Source organism: Ruditapes philippinarum, unplaced genomic scaffold, assembly GCF_026571515.1.
Source record: "Ruditapes philippinarum isolate M1 unplaced genomic scaffold, ASM2657151v2 ctg584_1_1_1_1, whole genome shotgun sequence".
NCBI lineage: Eukaryota > Metazoa > Mollusca > Bivalvia > Venerida > Veneridae > Ruditapes > Ruditapes philippinarum.
In genome coordinates, this window is record NW_026854286.1 from 263,172 (window position 1) to 282,130 (window position 18,959).

General features: G+C 31.9%; 1 long non-coding RNA gene across 1 annotated transcript in view; it reads right to left on the bottom strand.

Moving 5' to 3' along the window:
- LOC132739658 (uncharacterized) overlaps positions 1-18,959 on the bottom strand; it is a 109,024-nt gene that overhangs the window by 31,744 nt on the left and 58,321 nt on the right. Inside the window, exons 3-5 of the long non-coding RNA XR_009627036.1 lie at positions 17,928-18,043; positions 8,710-8,878; positions 6,058-6,152 (exon numbers count right to left, since the gene is read on the bottom strand). This is a non-coding gene — a long non-coding RNA (uncharacterized LOC132739658). The remainder of the gene's footprint in view (positions 1-6,057; positions 6,153-8,709; positions 8,879-17,927; positions 18,044-18,959) is intronic.

Consider the following 18,959-nt stretch of genomic DNA (forward strand, 5'->3'; position numbering starts at 1 on the left):
AAAATGTACTATCGCATATAATATCATAAAAAAAAAGTAAAAAAGATTTTAAATAACGCAGTCTTCAAAAAGTCATAAAAAATATACACCTTTTTTTAATCATTCAAAAAATTAACCAAATATTTTTTCCTATCACTGTAGTGTTTTAAAATTCAAAAAGAAAGTTTTATTATAAAAATTGCTTAAATGGCATTTTCATTAACAAAGCCTGTAATTCAAAACACAGAAAATTACAATAAAAATATTTTCACAGATTTTCAAGACATGCTATGGAAATTAAATAATATAATACACTACCTGTCCCTGTAGCATGTGAACAAATAATGCAGCAATTATCCTATCCAGTAAATTTCTCATGTAAATCCACTTATTCACCAGTATTTATACATGATTCCAAGCCTTCATGAAATCGAGGGTTGTTGTTTTTTATTTTATGAAAATGTCTTTGCTTGTTGTAACAAACAGTCCAACCTTGACTGAGTCACACACAAACACACATGTAATTTAACTCGGATCACATGACTTAATCTCCGAACAGTTCTTATATCCTCTACTTAACTTTTTCTAAGATTCAGAGCAGAATTTTTTTTACTCTCTATCTTTTAAAGCAGAAGGTATAAATTATCAGGTTTTCTTAATCATTAATAGAGAAATTTAAGTCACAATTTTTTTTTCAAATTTGTTTAATAAGAACTATAGAAAAATATATAATCACAAGTCACGTTGGACAAGAAATTAGGGATGAAGCATGTTAGAAAATTTCTATAGCTGTTACATAATAAATCAAATAACTTTTTTTTCAACAAAATCCGTAACTTATTATCAAATGAACAGAAGCTATAATTATTTCCAACATTTATTAACAGTAAAATCCTTCATATATTAACTGAATAGGTGTTGTGATAGGAAGTTAGTGAGGAGAGGTAGGGGGGAAGTGCGGAAATATTTATTTCTCTCTCGTTTTCGTATTTTTGTTTTTTTTTAATAAAAAAAATAAAAGAAAATAAACAAATTCATGAATATTTTATCAAAAATAATTGTGATCACTATGCTTTACCAGCACCGAATAGCTTCAAACATCTGTCAAATATCTTGAGTCTTATGCTTTAAAAACAGAATATATTTTTTTCCGCCAACACTCTAGCGATGTGTATTTTCGCCTATCAGGATGTCAGTCAGCGGAACGGTGCTTATAACTGACAGTACTTGCTGATCATATCAATTACTCTAAAACATAAATATTCCCCCCTGTAATTACTTTCTTGCATACTTTGCTGCAGTTTTCAATGCTTAGGAAAATTACTCTGCTGCTTATGATAATTCAGGAATGAACGAAAAGAGTATAAATAATACTGCCGTATCTTTTATGAAAATAGAAGACAAAACTTACAGAAAATACAACAAACATAAAAATAGTATGCTCATAAAAAAAATATTGTTTATGACTCTTAACTTACTGAATTTGTAAAATGCTTGTGCCCTGCTTGTATTTAGAACAGTCATACTATATTTAAGGGATTTCAATGTACAAATATATTTTCATTCCAATGTTAAAAATTTTGAAATAAGAAAAAAAAAATCACATATTATCTTCTTGTCAGTTTATTTCTATTTTCTATAACATTTTTTTTAACTTTCATGGGTTTTAAAAATGTCCCAATTTCCATTCCATTGACATGATAGGACACAAAATGTAACATAATAACTACTCTGTGTCTTTTATACATGAAAATGAAGACTTTTTTATAAACAAATGAGCCGCGTCATGACAAAACCAACATAGTGCGTTTGCGACCAGCATGGATCCAGACCAGCCTGCGCATCCGCGCAGTCTGATCAGGATCCATGCTGTTCGCTATCAGTTTCTCTACTTGTTATAGGGTTTGTAAGCGAACAGCATGGATCCTGATCAAACTGCGTGGATGCGCAGACTGGTCTGGATCCATGCTGGTCGCAAACACAATATGTTGGTTTTGTCATGGTGCGGCTCAAATGTTGAAGTATGATAGGAATCTGACCAGGATACTTGGTCAGATGACATTGAGCATTGTGAATATAGTACTGACAGCTCCATACCTGACCTGGTAAATCAAGACGCGGTTAGCCGTTAAGTCGCCAGTATAGTGCCAGGTCTATCTGTGCAGTCTGACCAGCACAGTCTGACAAGGCTCTATATGAGCCGCGTCACAACAAAACCAACGTAATGCGTTTGCGACCAGCATGGATCCAGACCAGCGCCGTCTGATCAGGATCCATGCTGTTCACTTAGAACAGCATATTACAAGTAGAGAAACTGATAGCGAACAGCATTGATCCTGATCAGACTGCGCAGATGCGCAGTCTGGTCTGGATCCATGCTGGTCGCAAACGCATTACGTTGGTTTTGTCGTGACGCGGCTCATATATACTGTTGGCTGATAAACCAATTTTTTTCTTTATAAATAAATATATGGAGTGGAAATAAATGTGTGAAGCATAATAAATATGTGAAGTGGAAATAAATATGTAATGAATAAATAAACATGTGAAGTGGGGAAAAACATATGTGAAGTATCAATAAATATATATGGAGTTGAAATAAATATGTAAAGCATAAGTAAATATACTCTAACTCGGTATTATCGGCGCAACTCTATTATCGACGTACTCTCAGTATTTTGTCATGTGCGGTCATGTATACATTGAAATTAAAAATCTTTGACCTCATTCAATAAAAAATGTAATGATTAGTTGATTTTGTACTGCTTTACACAACATATTGATTATTAAATTCATCAATGAAATTCAATGCAGACATATAGGAAAAGTTAAGTACGCCGATAATACGGAGTCCCATGCTATAAGAAGTGGAAATACATATATAAAAATCATAAATATGTAAAACGGAAATAAGTATGTCAAATGGAAATAAATATGTAAAGTGGAATTAAACATGTGAATCACATAAATAAATGTGAAGAGCAAACAAATTTTCCCAGTTTACTGGTGAAGGAAGACCTCAAGTGACTTCATGCATTATTTCAGACACAAACCTGCAAAAATAAAATATGTGAAGTGGAAATGAAAATATGAAGTGAAAAAAATGAATATGTGAAGTGGAAATGAAATGAAGTGGAAATGAATATGTGAAGTGGAAATGAATATGTGAAGTGAAAATGATTGTGATGTAGAAATAAATGTGAAGTGGAAATGATTATGTGAAGTGGAAATAAATGTGAAGTGGAAATAATTATCTGAAGTGGAAATAAATATCTGAAGAGGAAATAAATATTTGAAGCGAAAATAAATATGTGAAGTGAAAATGATTATGCAAAGTGAATATAAATATATGTGAAATAAAAATAAATATGTAAAGTGAAAATAAATATGTGATTTTTTTCACATAACATTAACAGTTGACATAACTTTTAAAGTGAGATCTTAAATATTTTCATAATAAAAAAAATATAGAATAAACCATTGACTTGTATGCAAACAGTATAATACTATTTAATGTAGCAATTGAATATCTTCTTAGCTAATTTATTCCTGTTGGTTTAACGTTTTTGGAGTTGCCTTATAAAAAAAAATATTTTTCATTACACTGTTTTTTGTTTACAAATTATAAGTATGTTGATGTATATCCTGGTGTTTTTTTCTGATCAAATTTTTTAATAAAAGGTTTAAATAACTGGACATACACCAACAAACACACAGGACTGTGAGAACACCCCTACCCCAGTCATACAAGTTACCTTTGAGAAGAGCCCTGTGCTCTAGATAAGATTTTGGGTAAATTTAGTTTTCAGTACAAGTTTCTCTCAGCCACTTAGTACTTCACTATCTATTTTTTATTTTTTCAAAATTCAAATCATTCAAATATCCTACAGCAGTTTTACTTGATGGCTTTGGAATTTGTCGGAAGAAGCAAATCAATGGTGTATCAGATTTAGTACAAGTTACTATACTCTTCCCCCATCTTAAGCATAGGCAAAATTTGCAAAAATGGGGGACTAAATACAAGAGTTAGTGTTTACAAAAGCGCAACATGTGTTTTCATTCGATATGTCTTTGTTATTGCTGCAGAATCATCTAAACGGTGCATCAGTAATTTTTGCCTAATCAATTATATGAAAACAAAATGATGAAAATTTAATCATAATTCTTTTTTAGTATTATTAATTCATATTAGTCCAACGGATTTTAAATTTCAATTTGTTAATTTTTACCCACCAAATCTGTTCTTAAAAATGATGCAACGATGCTTATCTAGAGCACTTGGAAGACATAACAGTAGTATGTCTTTTTCTGATGTCTTAGATGTAAGTCTTCATGCTTTTTGAGACACAGGCCACTTAACTAACTCTATCACATAGCCAACAAGAGGGCCATCATGGCCCTTGATCACTCACCTCAGATACATCATGCTAGAAAAGGTTTTCATTTTTAAGTGTTAAAAGTCAGGATTTGTCATTGTAAATGCAAGCTGCATAATTTTTTAAATATTTGTAGATTTCTGCTAAATCTGCTTCATCTAATCTCTTCACATTGTAACTTCACAAAAGAAACTTAATGAAATGTGTTTTATTATGTAAGACTATATAAACTCAATGGCCCAGTGGCAAAGAACCAATTTTGACCCAAGGGACAAGATTTATATAACTTTTACAGAGGACCATAAGATAAAGCTAGAAGCAAATTCTAAACTCTGGACATTGTACTTTCAGAAAAGAAGATTCTTTAGACATTTTTACTATAACAAAATATATATATACAAAATATCTAAGATCTGGGCAATTTGGACTCAAGGGGTTAAAGTCTATCTTAAGCTCCTATGACCTACTTATGCATCAAACTGGAACTATGTATTCGGCTGCAAAGTCTTACATGAAAAAGACGCATGATTTAATGCTGAACAACACAATTTATTTTGGGAGACAGTCATCAATAAAAATAAAAGTACATAAAAACATTCACATGTATCAGCATCAGCTTGACACTTAAGGACCCATTTTAAATTTCTTGCTTTGCTGCAAAATATTTTTATTTACATTTTCTTAAATTGAAAAACAATATTTTCCTATCTCTGTACACAAATAACAGACTGTTCAACTGTCTGTAGTTTACCAAGACTTATAAACATGTTGTCTTCAACTAAAGGGGAACTGTTTTATATTACAAGAGCTGATGCATTGCAATGTCATAAGACATCTGAATTTTTCAATTTATCCATTAGTTTACCTTAAGAAACTAGAAAAAACAAGTTTGTTTTATATTTATATAAGACTCATAGTGTCATTATAAGTCCTGGCACAATTATTGGTTACCTTTCCGTAAGGCACTGAATTAAGCGTACCAGTCATGTTACAGTATAAGACGAGTACAAGTATGTACATGGAATTTCTGTGTCATAACACTTCCCCTTTAAAGCAGCATGGCTCCAGTGTCATATTAATTTTCATGAAAATTTCAGAAATGTATTTAAAAGTAAAATATTGTGATGTGAACAAAAATAGTAATTTACATATTGCAATCAGCACTAACAATCCAAGAAAATAACCAAAAAAAGGTCAACATGTGCAAAAACAGCCTTTACTGCATTAGTAACGCAGTAGAAATATGATGATAAAATACTGCAAAATCAGTCTTATACCGCACAAAGCATGTAAAATATAACTTTGATCTTGAATGTTTTTACCTTTCTTAAAATTCTAGTACATTTTTCTCAATATTAAATTTCTTGAAATACTTTTGACTCATATGGAGGCTTTAAATTCTAATTTTCACAACTGCGCAGATCTGCACAGGTAGCATTTTATTCGGCTCAGTACAAAGATGACCTTTCTTCACAGCCATTTTATGCTTGGGTAAATATAAAGGACCACCTAAGGATCATTGCCGAGAATTTTGGTTTAAAATCCATCCAGTGATTTAGGAGATGTTGTTTAAAGAAATGATGACTGACAAACACTTGGCCATCACAAAAGCTCACCTCACCTCTGAATGAGTGCTTAAAAGAGGAAAAGAATTTTTAAATATGTTCCATAATTTACAGAGATAAATATTTGATAAACTCACCTAGTAACAAAATCTACAAAGCAACAGCCTGAAGGGCTTATCAGTCAGTAACTTCCATTTTGTTTCTATGCTTTTTGTAGGTTTCAGCCTTGAACCTGGCAAAATGAAACATGATTGAAAATATTTGAAATGTTATAAATAGATCAACTTAATTAACTTTCTTCATTTTAAATCTATGTTAAGAGTGATTTATTTTACATGAAACTGAGAATTTATATTGTAATGCATAAAATATTTCCCAATTCACAAAACTATTGAAAATTTTAAATTTTATCTTGAAAATTACTTAAAAAGTTAGGTTTTCATTAATTGAAGTTGTTTATCTTTTAATGAAAAAAAAAAAAACAACACCATTTATATGTATTTATATTAACATCAGAAAAAATGAAAGTTTGATAGGAAAATTAAATTTTCCTAATTTATGGTAACCATGCTAAATTTTCCCAGTCAATAAGTCAAGAAAGGTAAAAAGATCACTTTTTTCACAAGTAACTTTCTATTTTTCAACATTAATAAGTTGACAGGATTTTTACAAGATTACCATTATGTTTTTTGTTTTGTTTTTACATCATGCATTGTCAAGATTATAACAAAGGTGACTTCAGCTTTACTGGAACTTAAGACAAACCTTCAAGGCATTTTTATATTCACATGTGCCACCTAAATAGAATTACAAACCTGTAAGAACCATACAGTGGTGAAGAGCACATGTTTTGAAGTCAGAAACTTTAACCACAAAGCCAAGGAGGCCCTGAAGATTAAATATGTCTGCACATATATGGTTACAAAACCACTACAATGTTCAGGACATTATCTAATGACTACTAGGATCATTGAAAACTAAAAATAGTGGGTGTACAATTAAGAAGACAAGACATCTTACAATATATACATACATTACTAAGTAGTACATTTCTAATTAATTTAGTATGTTACATAAACCATCATATCAACACCTTGAAGTCATAAGGCAAAGTTCCAAATTGTGTCAGCAGCGTACAGGTGCATTACTTTAAAACACAAGCTTGCACTTTATACCAAACATTTATTTATTCTTTATCTCAGTTTAATGTTTTAAGTCCTGCTCACATTGTCAATGTCATGTAATGATTGCTTCAATGTTAAAAAAAGAAATTAAGTACTTAAATAATGTCCCTCAGTACTTAAATAATGCCCCTCAGAACATAACAAAGGAACAGATAGCACAGTGTGTGTCTACGAACATATCCTAAGTAGGAATCAAACACAGAATGAGAGACAAGCACACAAAAAAATTCAGAGACAATTAACCAATAGCTTTGACAGTCTTTGAAATCAAATATTAACCCTTTATAAGCAAAACTTAAAAAGAAAAATTGATGAGCAAGTGAACAAAATTCATAGATAGAAACCATATCTATGTACATGTAGATTTGAGGGCCGTTGTATCATCTTTTACATTTATGGAAATAAAATCAATGCAAGAGTCCACCAATGAGCTATTGGGTCACACAGCATTTTTTTTTGCAAGAAGATGAAAACAAAATTGTAAATTCAATTTTTAGAGGAAAACAGTAAAACTATAATTTTAAAGAATTTTCATAAAGGAGAGCAGCCCATAAAAAGACCTTGCAATAGAAAGAAGAAAAGCCCTTGGTCCAAAGTTATAAAGAATTTTTCTATGTTCAAACTCCAATCTCAGGTATTTGATTGGTCAAAAAAACAGCACAGAATGTAAATTCACCAATGAAAATGATGAGATCTGGGACAGGAACCAGAAAAAAAGTGCATCACCTTAAGGCCTAGATGTCCTAGCATCCATTATATCAAGAGACAACAAGCTGTAATTTTGCAGATTGTTTTTTTTTTCAAAAATGCTTGATAAACTAGGTCAAAGGTCAAATAAAAGCCTTACAGAATGCTAAAAATTTCCAGTCAAAAATGCTTGATAAACTAGGTCAAAGGTCAAATAAAAGCCTTACAGAATGCTAAAAATTTCCATTCTATTGAGCCTGTTAATGGATGGCAGCAGGAGATGGAATTAACCTTCAAGGTCACCTTGCACAAGCTAAAATAGAACTGACCATTTTATCACGAATAATGCATTTAATCAAGAATTCAGAAAATCTGCAGATGATCATAATTCTATTGGTCAGTGGAAATCAGCTATTTTATAGGTAACAGTTTATAATTGTCCAATGCTATTGTATTATGTTCACAAGTATCAACGGGTTAACAAACAAAAGGGCTAATACATTAGTTAGGATGCTAAATGACAAACATGAGCAGGTAATGACAATTTATAGCAATTAATAAATATGACATAAACTGACAGCCTACGTCGGTTCTGACATTTTTCATTGTAACGAACATTGTAAAAACTGACAGGCGTGGTTAACAGAAACAAACTGCAGCATTAGTGAGGCCTCGGGTCAACCAAGGTCAAGTGATAATTGAATAAGTGAAAGGTTATTTAAGGTAGCAATATGGTAATGATGATTATATCTTGCTATTGACACTAGTGATATAACTTTAATTGGCAAGCTGACCTTTATTATAAGCTGAACAGACAAATTTCTTCTCAAGTTTTGTTATCTATAACTTGATATATATCAACCTTTCATATCAAATTACGGCTCACACATTTCACCTTTATGCTATTTATTAATTTACCTTAATTTTTCTACTTCGCTTCTTCACATACTGCAGCTTCCTTTTCTTTTCACTCAATCTTTTCTTTAGGTTCTTTGCTTGGAATTTTCACTCTGCCTCCTCGGTTTCTATTTCTTCTTTGGTAGCTTTTCATTGAAATAATAAGTGCCTCTTTTTTTGGTCTTTTCAACTATGATAAGAGATAATTAATGTTATTAAACATTGCTATAATCAACCAAAATCTACATGGTCAAAACATAATTATGCCTAGCCCAAGATTTGAACACACGAAATCATTTCTATACAATTTTATACTAGGCTTCTTAGACCTACAATACAGTCTAACCTGCATTAGAGACACTCTGTTTTGATAAGTTTTTAACATCCTGTCTACAAGGACCTTATCTGAGATATTATAATATATTGCATCTTAATATAACAAATGTGACAAGTGACCCCATCTAGAATTTTTACTGTTCAAAGTGACTTCCCTTATTCCAAAGTCACTGTTCTAGAAATACACAATATCAGCAACATATGAGTTAACGTTCTGCTTGTCAACTGGCTTATGCATCATAGGCCAATTAGCAGCAAAGGTGACTGTGTAATCTGCATGCTGCAATTTAATGTCAAAGGCTGCATATTAAATCTGTGTCGGTTTAGTTGTCGATTTATAGAAGTTTTGGATAAATTAAATGTTTGAAAGATAAGGAGACTTGTGTGTTATGCTTTTATTCACAGATGCCTACCTTACAACAAATGAGCCTGCGTCACAACAAAACCAACATAGTGCGTTTGTGACCAGCATGGATCCAGACCAGCCTGCGCATCCGCGCAGTCTGATCAGGATCCATGCTGTTCGCTTACCAACCCTTTTACAAGTAGAGAAACTGATAGCGAACAGCATGGATCCTGATCAGACTGTGCCGATGAGCAGGCTGGTCTGGATCCATGCTGGTCGCAAAGGCATTACGTTGGTTTTGTCGTGACACGACTCAATGATGAAAACAAGCTCTATGATGCAAGCCTTTACTGATATAAACTAGAAATGTGTCCATAGGACACGGATGCCCCCACACGCCACTGTTCTGTCAATCTTATGACTCTAGGTCAAATATTTTTTGGACTACATGTGCCACAAGTTGAATAGTGAAAAAATCAACAAAGGGCCATAATTCTGTTAAATTTGGTCGCAGCAAAAATTCCTTCCTTTACTACCATCTACACATTAAGGTTGTAAATCCCTGGAAGTTTAAGCAAAATCTGCCATCCGGTTTAAGAGGAGTTGCGTTCACAAAATTTCTACATAGTATATAATGAAAAAATCAACAAAGGGCCATAATTCTGTAAAATTTGGTTGCAGCAAAAATTCCTTCCTTTACTACCATCTACACATTAAGGTTGTTCATCCCTGGAAGCTTAAGCAAAATCTGCCATCCGGTTTAAGAGGAGTTGCGTTCACAAAATTTCTACATAGTATCTAGTGAAAAAATCAACAAAGGGCCATAAGTCTGTTAAATTTGGTCGCAGCAAAAATTCCTTCCTTTACTACCATCTACACATTAAGGTTGTTCATCCCTGTAAGTTTAAGCAAAATCTGCCATCCGGTTTAAGAGGAGTTGTGTTCACAAGATTTCGGGACGTACGGACGGACAAGTGCAACGCTATATGCTCCCACATTGTGGGGGCATAAAAATCAACAAAGATAGTAACTTACCATATATTATACTGTTTTCTTGTTCTATGAGTAAAATAATGCATTCTAGATGAACAATAGTTGGAAAAAAATGATGTTAAGGCTTTTTGTCAAAGGTGTGAAATTTGCTCGTAAATACATGCAACCATCTTGAAAAAATGTATTGAAATTTTAAATACCGATACCAGACTTTGAATATTAAGACCCTCTGTGTAAAGCAACTTTATTTAATAATTCTATAACTTTATACTGAATTTATTTTAGTTTGATTGTGTTAAGAAGCTATAAGCTTATAGACACACTTTTGAATCTGTTCCTGACTGAGCAATGAGTCAGGTATGACAGGGTTTGAACCTATACAGCTAGCGATTATTAGATTACTAGTCAGACGCGTTAACCACTTGGCCATGCCACTACTACAAATTATGATCTGAAGTCACTATAGACAGGTTAGACTGTATTTGTACAAAAACACCATAAAATATCATCATTTATCATAAATCAAACAGGTTAACAGCTTTCATAAATAGTAATTTAGGGTAATTTGCATCTGTTTTTTCTCTTGTTTTTGTCCTAGTCATTCAAATGATTAAAGTGAACAAAATTAATATGCACAGTAAAAATATTCCCAGAAATCTTATTTGATCAGAAATCTTGATAAGAAAAATATGAAAACGTCAATTTTATTTGTTGTTATGTGATAGATATGTTAAAACCGGCAGGAGCTGTACATTTCTGTTACATTTGTCCTTACAGTGCCCTCCCTTTTTAAGTACTCAACTGGCTGCCCAACCCACTTTGATTCTTATCTTTCAAAAACTTTCATTTCTTTGAGTTTTTTTCCTTAATTCTGTTAAAACCAACAGGATCAGACTGGGCGTTTTTTCATATTTAACAAGAGAACTATTGTGCTTTCTTAACATTGCCTTGATGGCCAATAAAGTACTTTTTCTCATTTATTTCAATGAATATTAAATTTATTATTGACTTATCCAACTGAATTTATTTCAATGGATTTGACCTCCTTCAAGTATGGAACCATTAATCTTTACCATTCTAAATATCTTGCATAAATCTGGACAAACAAAAATTGCTGGTTGATCTTGGTCTGCACTTGCAGGGTTTTTTTCCAGTATTTTGGGAACATGACCCATACCCTTGAGATTGGGAATTTTAGCGGCATTTTGCCCAAAATTGGGAAAAAAACCACAACATTTTCAAGTTTCCTGAGGCAATATATTCCTTTTCTAATATTATAGGATTTAGTTCACAAAAGTAGGTCTCTGATTTTTAAATTTTTGAACTGTGTTATTGTATGGTGTTTTGACTTTACACCTCCTGGATGTTTCACCCCTGGATGTTTCACCCTCAAAACCCTGGTGTTTTCATCACCACTTTTTAAATTTGATAAATATATGAAATAAATACCATTATGGGTTAATATTATATATAATATAACACATACTTGCAAACAATTACATTCATGAAGAAGATTTTTTTGACATAAATATAGTGAAATTTCCCTGGGAAAATAATTATAAATATGAGTTCTGAAAGAATTATCAGCTATAAGTCTACATGTATATATTATTTCATTTTTTTTTTTGTTATCCAAAAATTAAATACCATAAAAATATTGATTAAATAAAAATATGTTTTTATATAAAAGATAAGAACAGTTAGAAGTGTGAAACAATTTTGAATAAAGCATTATAAACACAGGTTTATTAATTACTAAATTAGCACCTTTAGAAGTGTGTAACTAATAGTTCTTTTTAGTTTTTATAAAATAGGAAATAAAATTATATGATGAAAATAACAGTGTTTATTTTAATGTTATGTTATTGTATTGTGCATACATTGTAGATATAGTAATTAATTGGCTCTAAATAAAATTTAGTAAATCTTATCATTTTGTTTTTATCTGTTTTTCATACATTGATACATATTTGGTAAATTTTATTTGAACAAGAATGTCATTTTTAAATAAAATTTCTTAATTATAAATTTCAAAAAACAAATATTCTCTCAATGTCTATCATGCAAATTTATATGATAATGAGTTATCTGTCATCTGTAGCTGAAAAAAACTCGCACAATTTGCAACAATACCAAACTTTTGCACCACTATAAAAGAACAATGCGTACTTCAACTCGTATTTGTTGGAACTTAATAACATTTGATCATTGACAGGGACAACTGTATCTGATTTAAACTCGTCGCTAGAACTTTTAAAACCTTGAGAAGGAACATCATTGGGTAACTCACGGTCAGCGTTGAAGGATTTCCCAATAGTACTTGCAGTTTCATTCGCCGTTACCGTTTCAGAAGTACAACTCTTTTCCGAGAGAGTCGCTTGCGTAAACAATAAATCATTTTTTTTTGTTTTTATCAGTGCTTTTTTAACGTGTGAAACATTTTGATTTACTTTCACTTTCGAAGGTCGTCGGTATCGATAAACTTATACTAAGAAATCAAGCGTCTACTTAACACGTGGGTTGTTTAGACGCCGGCTATTTTCTTAATTTTACGTTCCCCCAAAGATCGATTTTTAAAAATTTTTTTTTAAGTTTTCGATTGGGAATTTTTGTATCAAAATTGGGAAAAAAACATACTATTTTCAATTGGGAATATGACCGAATAACGGCTATAAAATCGGCCAAAAAAAACCCCTGACTTGTCACATGGCCACCAGTAGTTAATACATTAAATGATTCAAAGGACTGATATAGAGCTTTGTAATAGGCTATCAGGAAACTACTACATCAATAAGAACATTCATTTTGAAATAAATTTGTTGTTCTTTATGTGATAAGATTTCTTTTTTTTTTTTTTTCATTTGGTTGGGTTTTACATCACACCAAAACAGTATATGTCATATGGGGACTTTCCAGCATAACTGGTGGAGGAAGACCTCAGTTGCCCTTTCAGAAATTATTTCAGACACGAATGGGCACCTTAGTGGAACCACCGACAATTCATTAGCTAGCTTAATAGTTTCCTAACATGAAAGAATCAAAATTCCATGTTGAGATTCAAAATAACAGGGGAAAGGGCCAAGTGGTTTGAAATCAACAACATACCCTGCTCAGAGACACCTTGACCTTTAACATTTTGAGATAAATATTGATTTGGCAGAAATAACTAATCAAAGGGCATACACATATAAAAATTCAATGTAATACATTCAAGTTTAAACAATTTTTTATTAATAACCCACACATTTACATAATAAAGTACATAAAATAAAATTTACGGATTGAGTAGGAAGCTTGTAAAGCTTTTTTGAAAACTCTCCCCATAATACATTTGTTAACATTTAATTAAATGAGCATTAACAACTTAACCGTTAGGACCACTGATGCAAACGCAGACAAGTGGGTCATGAAAATTGTTCCACATTTTCTTTGAAAGAGCTAAAAAGGGGCATAACTCCAAAAAAATTGCTTTCAGTAAAACACCTATTGTTTACAACTGCACCTGTTTTCAAGTTTCACCTTGATACCTTGAAAAGTGCGAGTAATTTTTGCAACAATTTTGCACAACATCACCAGCAACAAGAACAGTGCAAGCATTTTTCCTTAAAACTGTCAAGATAAATAAAGAGCCGTAATTCTGCAAAAAAGGATCACATCAAAAAATTTTGACAATTTTGCTTTGGCTTATAAAGAGCAGCCCATGAGCATTATTTAATAGCTATTTAGTTCTAGGGCATAGAAGACTTAAATGTGTTTCCTCAAGTATATAAAAACCGAGGGCCAATTTTAGACCAACCAGAACTGTGTTCAAAGGACACGAATGCCCCCACTAAAAACATATATATGGTATATAGTGAAAAAATCAACAAAGGGCCATAATTCTATTATTTGGTCGCAGCAAAAATTACTTCCTTAACTTCCATCTACACATTAAGGTCGTTCATCCAAAATCTGCTATCTGGTTTAAGAGGAGTTGCGTTTACAAAATTTGTATATGGTATATAGTGAAAAAATCAACAAAGGGCCATAATTCTGTTAAATTTGGTCGCAGCAAAAATTCCTTCCTTTAGTACCATCTACACATTAAGGTTGTTCATCCCTGGGAGTTTAAGCAAAATCTGCCATCTGGTTTAAGAGGAGTTGCGTTCACAAAATTTCTACATAGTATATAGTGAAAAAATCAACAAAGGGCCATAATTCTGTTAAATTTGGTAGCAGCAAAAATTCCTTCCTTTACTACCATCTACACATTAAGGTTATTCATCCCTGGGAGTTTAAGCAAAATCTGCCATCCGGTTTAAGAGGAGTTGCGTTCACAAGATTTCGGGACATACGGACAGATGTATGGACGGTCGGACGGACAGACTGACGGACAAGTGCAACGCTATATGCTCCCACTTTGTGGCGGCATAAAAACTAATTTGCATACCAATTATAGAAAAAACAAGCAAAATTAAATAATTTGACCTTGAAGGTTCATTGATGAGTGAACATCATAATCAATAAAGTCTGCAAGGTCTTGTCCTAGGGATTGTTATGTCTTAGATTAAAGACAATATAACAAATTTATAGCCAATTATACCTTGAAGGTCAAGGTCATTTATAAGCAAACGTCAAGTTCTGTCTGGTCAACTTTAAGGTCTTGTCCAAAGGATTGTTGTGTTAAAGTATGAAGGCAATCCATTGAGAATTTAAAAAAAAATATGACCAATGTTACTGTTTCAGGCAAAGTCAACAACAACAGATTAGGCAGGTTACTTTGAATCAGATGACCACCATTTCTGGTCACATGATATACATAATTATGGTCATGTCAGATATGAAGGAGTAGCAAAGCATGATGTAACCATTGCGAAGAGTTAGGACATACTCAAACACAAACTTATGCATGCACAAGTTAATGTTTTCAACAATGTTTACCTACATTAACTTCCTTGTATAGACGATATAACTAAACATACATAATACTGAATCGTTTAGAACATGAAAATCTTTACATCGTAAGTAAAGTTTTTGCTTCCATTTTATGAAATATAATTACTGCACAACAAGTAATTAAATTTGGTTACACTCGCTGAAAACTTTCTGTAGCCCCAGAATCTCAGCACATGTGACAAAGCTGCTTGCGCAAAAGTGAGCACCACAATATGACTTGTCCATTTATCAGATCAATGACATCATATAGATCTACTTGTACAGTTTTGTCAATTTGTTAATATAATTTATCACATACCTTCACATTGATAAACTGTTGTTTCCAAGGGAACCAGTGTTTCTGCAAATTTATGTTTTTGACGCAATTATTCCACAATTGATGAGTTTTCAAGTTAAGTTTGCTCTGATGCAAATAAATGATATTTTTTAAATTGAAAAACAAGTTATTGACTACACAATTAACCTTTAACTCAAAGCAAGCGAATTTAATCCTAGACTTTTACCGTTCCCAGATAGAAGCAAGAATTGACCACTTTCTTGATTACCACATCGTGTAAATGGAGGTGACTTTCCCCGGCTTTACTTTTACCTGCATGCTAGTGGTAACTAACTTATTATAGATTATCAAATTGAGGTGTGGAAACTGGATTAAAAATAATGTTTGTTCAACTAATAAATATGAAGCATTTACATGGCCACTTGTATTTCCTGTGATTGTTTTGAGGTACCTGTTTGTTTTGGTTAATGACTGCCGACACAGATTATTACTTAACCCCTACAATCAAATATTTTCGGTAGTAGTAGGGATTCAGTAATAATATTGACCTGACAAAAAAATATTAAATATTTGTAAGCTGAGGTCCTTTCATGTGCATTATTATTTAGACAGCAGACAAAGTTGCACAATCTTCAAGATCATATCGCAGCAATTGTCTTTGATTTGAAATGCCGCCATATTGTACGGAAATTAAACATAATTTGTCCCAGTTGTTTTTTGAATATCTATGCATAATTATTCATGTCAGTAATTTGACCGCTTGATGTTATGTCTACAAAGTCATTTTATTTTTTATTTTACATTAGCCTATGATTACTTTACTAATACTGATTTTGTATACATGTCAGTTTCCTTGTCACCAATGCAGATGTCCAAGTTTTTAAACATTATCTGCTACAACAAGGGTATACAAGTATATACATGTGAAAATCATATGAGCCGTGTCATGACAAAACCAACATAATGGGTTTGCGACCAGCATGGATCCAGACCAGCCTGCGCATCCGCGCAGGCTGATCAAGATCCATGCTATTCGCTATCAGTTTCTCTACTTGTAATAGACTTGGTAAGCGAACAGCATGGATCCTGATCAGACTGTGCGGATGTGCAGGCTGGTCTGGATCCATGCTGGTCGCAAACCCATTATGTTGGTTTTGTCATGATGCGGCTCAAATATCATCAAAAACTATCACAGATGTAATCAAATCTTACACAAGACTACATATGATTTATCTTTTCTTTTTCTTTTCTTGTTTTTTTTCCATGAACAGGATTCAAATAATTATTAAACAGATGAATAGAATAAATAGTGAATGAATGATGAATGCCAAAAAATGCAGAAATGTTTTAGAATACATAAATATTTAAAACAACATCAACATTTTATTCTTATTTCTTTTTTTTTTTGTTCAAGTTGCTTCGATCCGCTTTATAAAAATTAGTCACTATCTTATTATAATAATGAAATATTAGGAAACAAACATAATTATTACTTCCTTTCTAAAGGTAACGAAAACAAGAGGGCCTGTATTGCTCACCTGATTCTACTACCACAGCAAAATTACTATCTTTTGATCATGAAGAATTTATCCTAGCTTTGTTTTCAAATACACTTTTAATATTGAAGAAATTACTTGTTGAAAACTTTTTGACATGTCATATTGATGGTGAAAAATACCAAAACTGGCACTAGTTTTTCCCCTTTCGTGTTCCGATTTATTGAATGTCTGAAAAGACACCCAATAGTTGTTCAAAATATATTATGCAAACGCAAAATAATAAAATGTTACTGTTCTATATTGACTTAGGGCTATAGATATGATAGTGTTCTTTATTTTTGGCAATATAATATTGTTAACTATTACATGAATAAGATCATAAAAGCACTTTCAGGGTATGTGTGTTCTTTATATCAACTTAAAATTCAAGCCGTATATTATAGCATATTTTAAAAATTCAAGGAATATGTGATTATAAGAGTGACAAGTGTCTTTTTTCATTAAATGTTCCATATTCAGAAATATACTGAAAACGACACACAACTGTATAAAAGCTGTAAATAAAAAATATGTTTTTTTTTTATTTTAAGTAGATTTAATAGTTATTAAAATACAGTTCAAAATGTATTCAAGTAAATTTTCTAGAAAAATTTAACCTGGTTCAAGATTAAACAAATCGTTATATTCAAGGCTATATAGCATAATAGTTTTCAAAGGAACTTCTTAAAAATAAAATCTACCAAGACTTTTTTCAGAAAAAAGTAGTTCAAACATGTTACTAAATGCATGAAATATGTACACTTTTAAATTGTAAGTGTCAATTATATAAGCTTATCAGATAATCCAATCTAACCTTTTGCCATTGGTGGGAACATGTTCTTCCAAATCTTGATAAGCTAATCAAGTGCTGGTCACATACTGGGCAATCAAGTGGACCCCTGTTAAAACTCTCAACAATCATGCCTATGTCTGAAAGATAAATGAAAACATTCAAGTGTTGCCTTGCTATTCTTCAAGTTTTTTTCCTCACGTTGATAATTTAAATCACTTAAGATTGCATGATCCTTTAATCTTGATCTTTTTTATTGGCTTAATAAGTTGCACTCATGTCCCCACTTCCCAAAACAACACTTGTTTCATAATGCTAGCATACAATTTTTGATAGTTACAGACTGGTGGCCTAGTGGTAGGTTTAGCGGACCTGTTTATCAAAATTAAATCCACGGCAAACTATTTTTTTTAAGATTCCTTCAAATTATACGTAGATCAAGTGGATAGATCGGGTGTCTGTTTTTCTTTTTTTTTTTTCATAATTTTGTTTAATACATGTACGTATTTATCCATGAAATTCAATGACAAGTCATACAATGGGTGATGCACAAAAAAAAAACACAAGCAAGACTCAATAATTTCACCTAGACGGCAAGGTCTTTTAATTAAAGCTCAAGATTGAAGTCAGCGCAACCTTTTTGAAAATCTTATTCAAAAGATTTTTGTCCTAGTATGACCATGATCCGTTAATAAATTAATTAAAAAGTTACAGTCAATTATAGCAAAAATCAGTGAAAATTCAATAACTTTACCATCTGATCATGGTCTGCACTTTTGGCTGGTCACTACATATTTCATAAAGTTTCCCTTAAAATGATGAATGGTTTTGTCCAGATTGGAAGATAGACAAGTCTATTTTAGATATTTAGCATGGTAAGGGTTAAAGGCACAATTTATAGCATATTATTGGTTTATCATTTCACTATCATCTCATTATCTTACAAGTTAAATAATTATTTGTTAAAACCTTCTTTTATAATTTCACTCTTCTATAGCACACAAATAAAAATAACTTTTTCAAACCTAAACAAATGCAACAACAAAATCATGAATG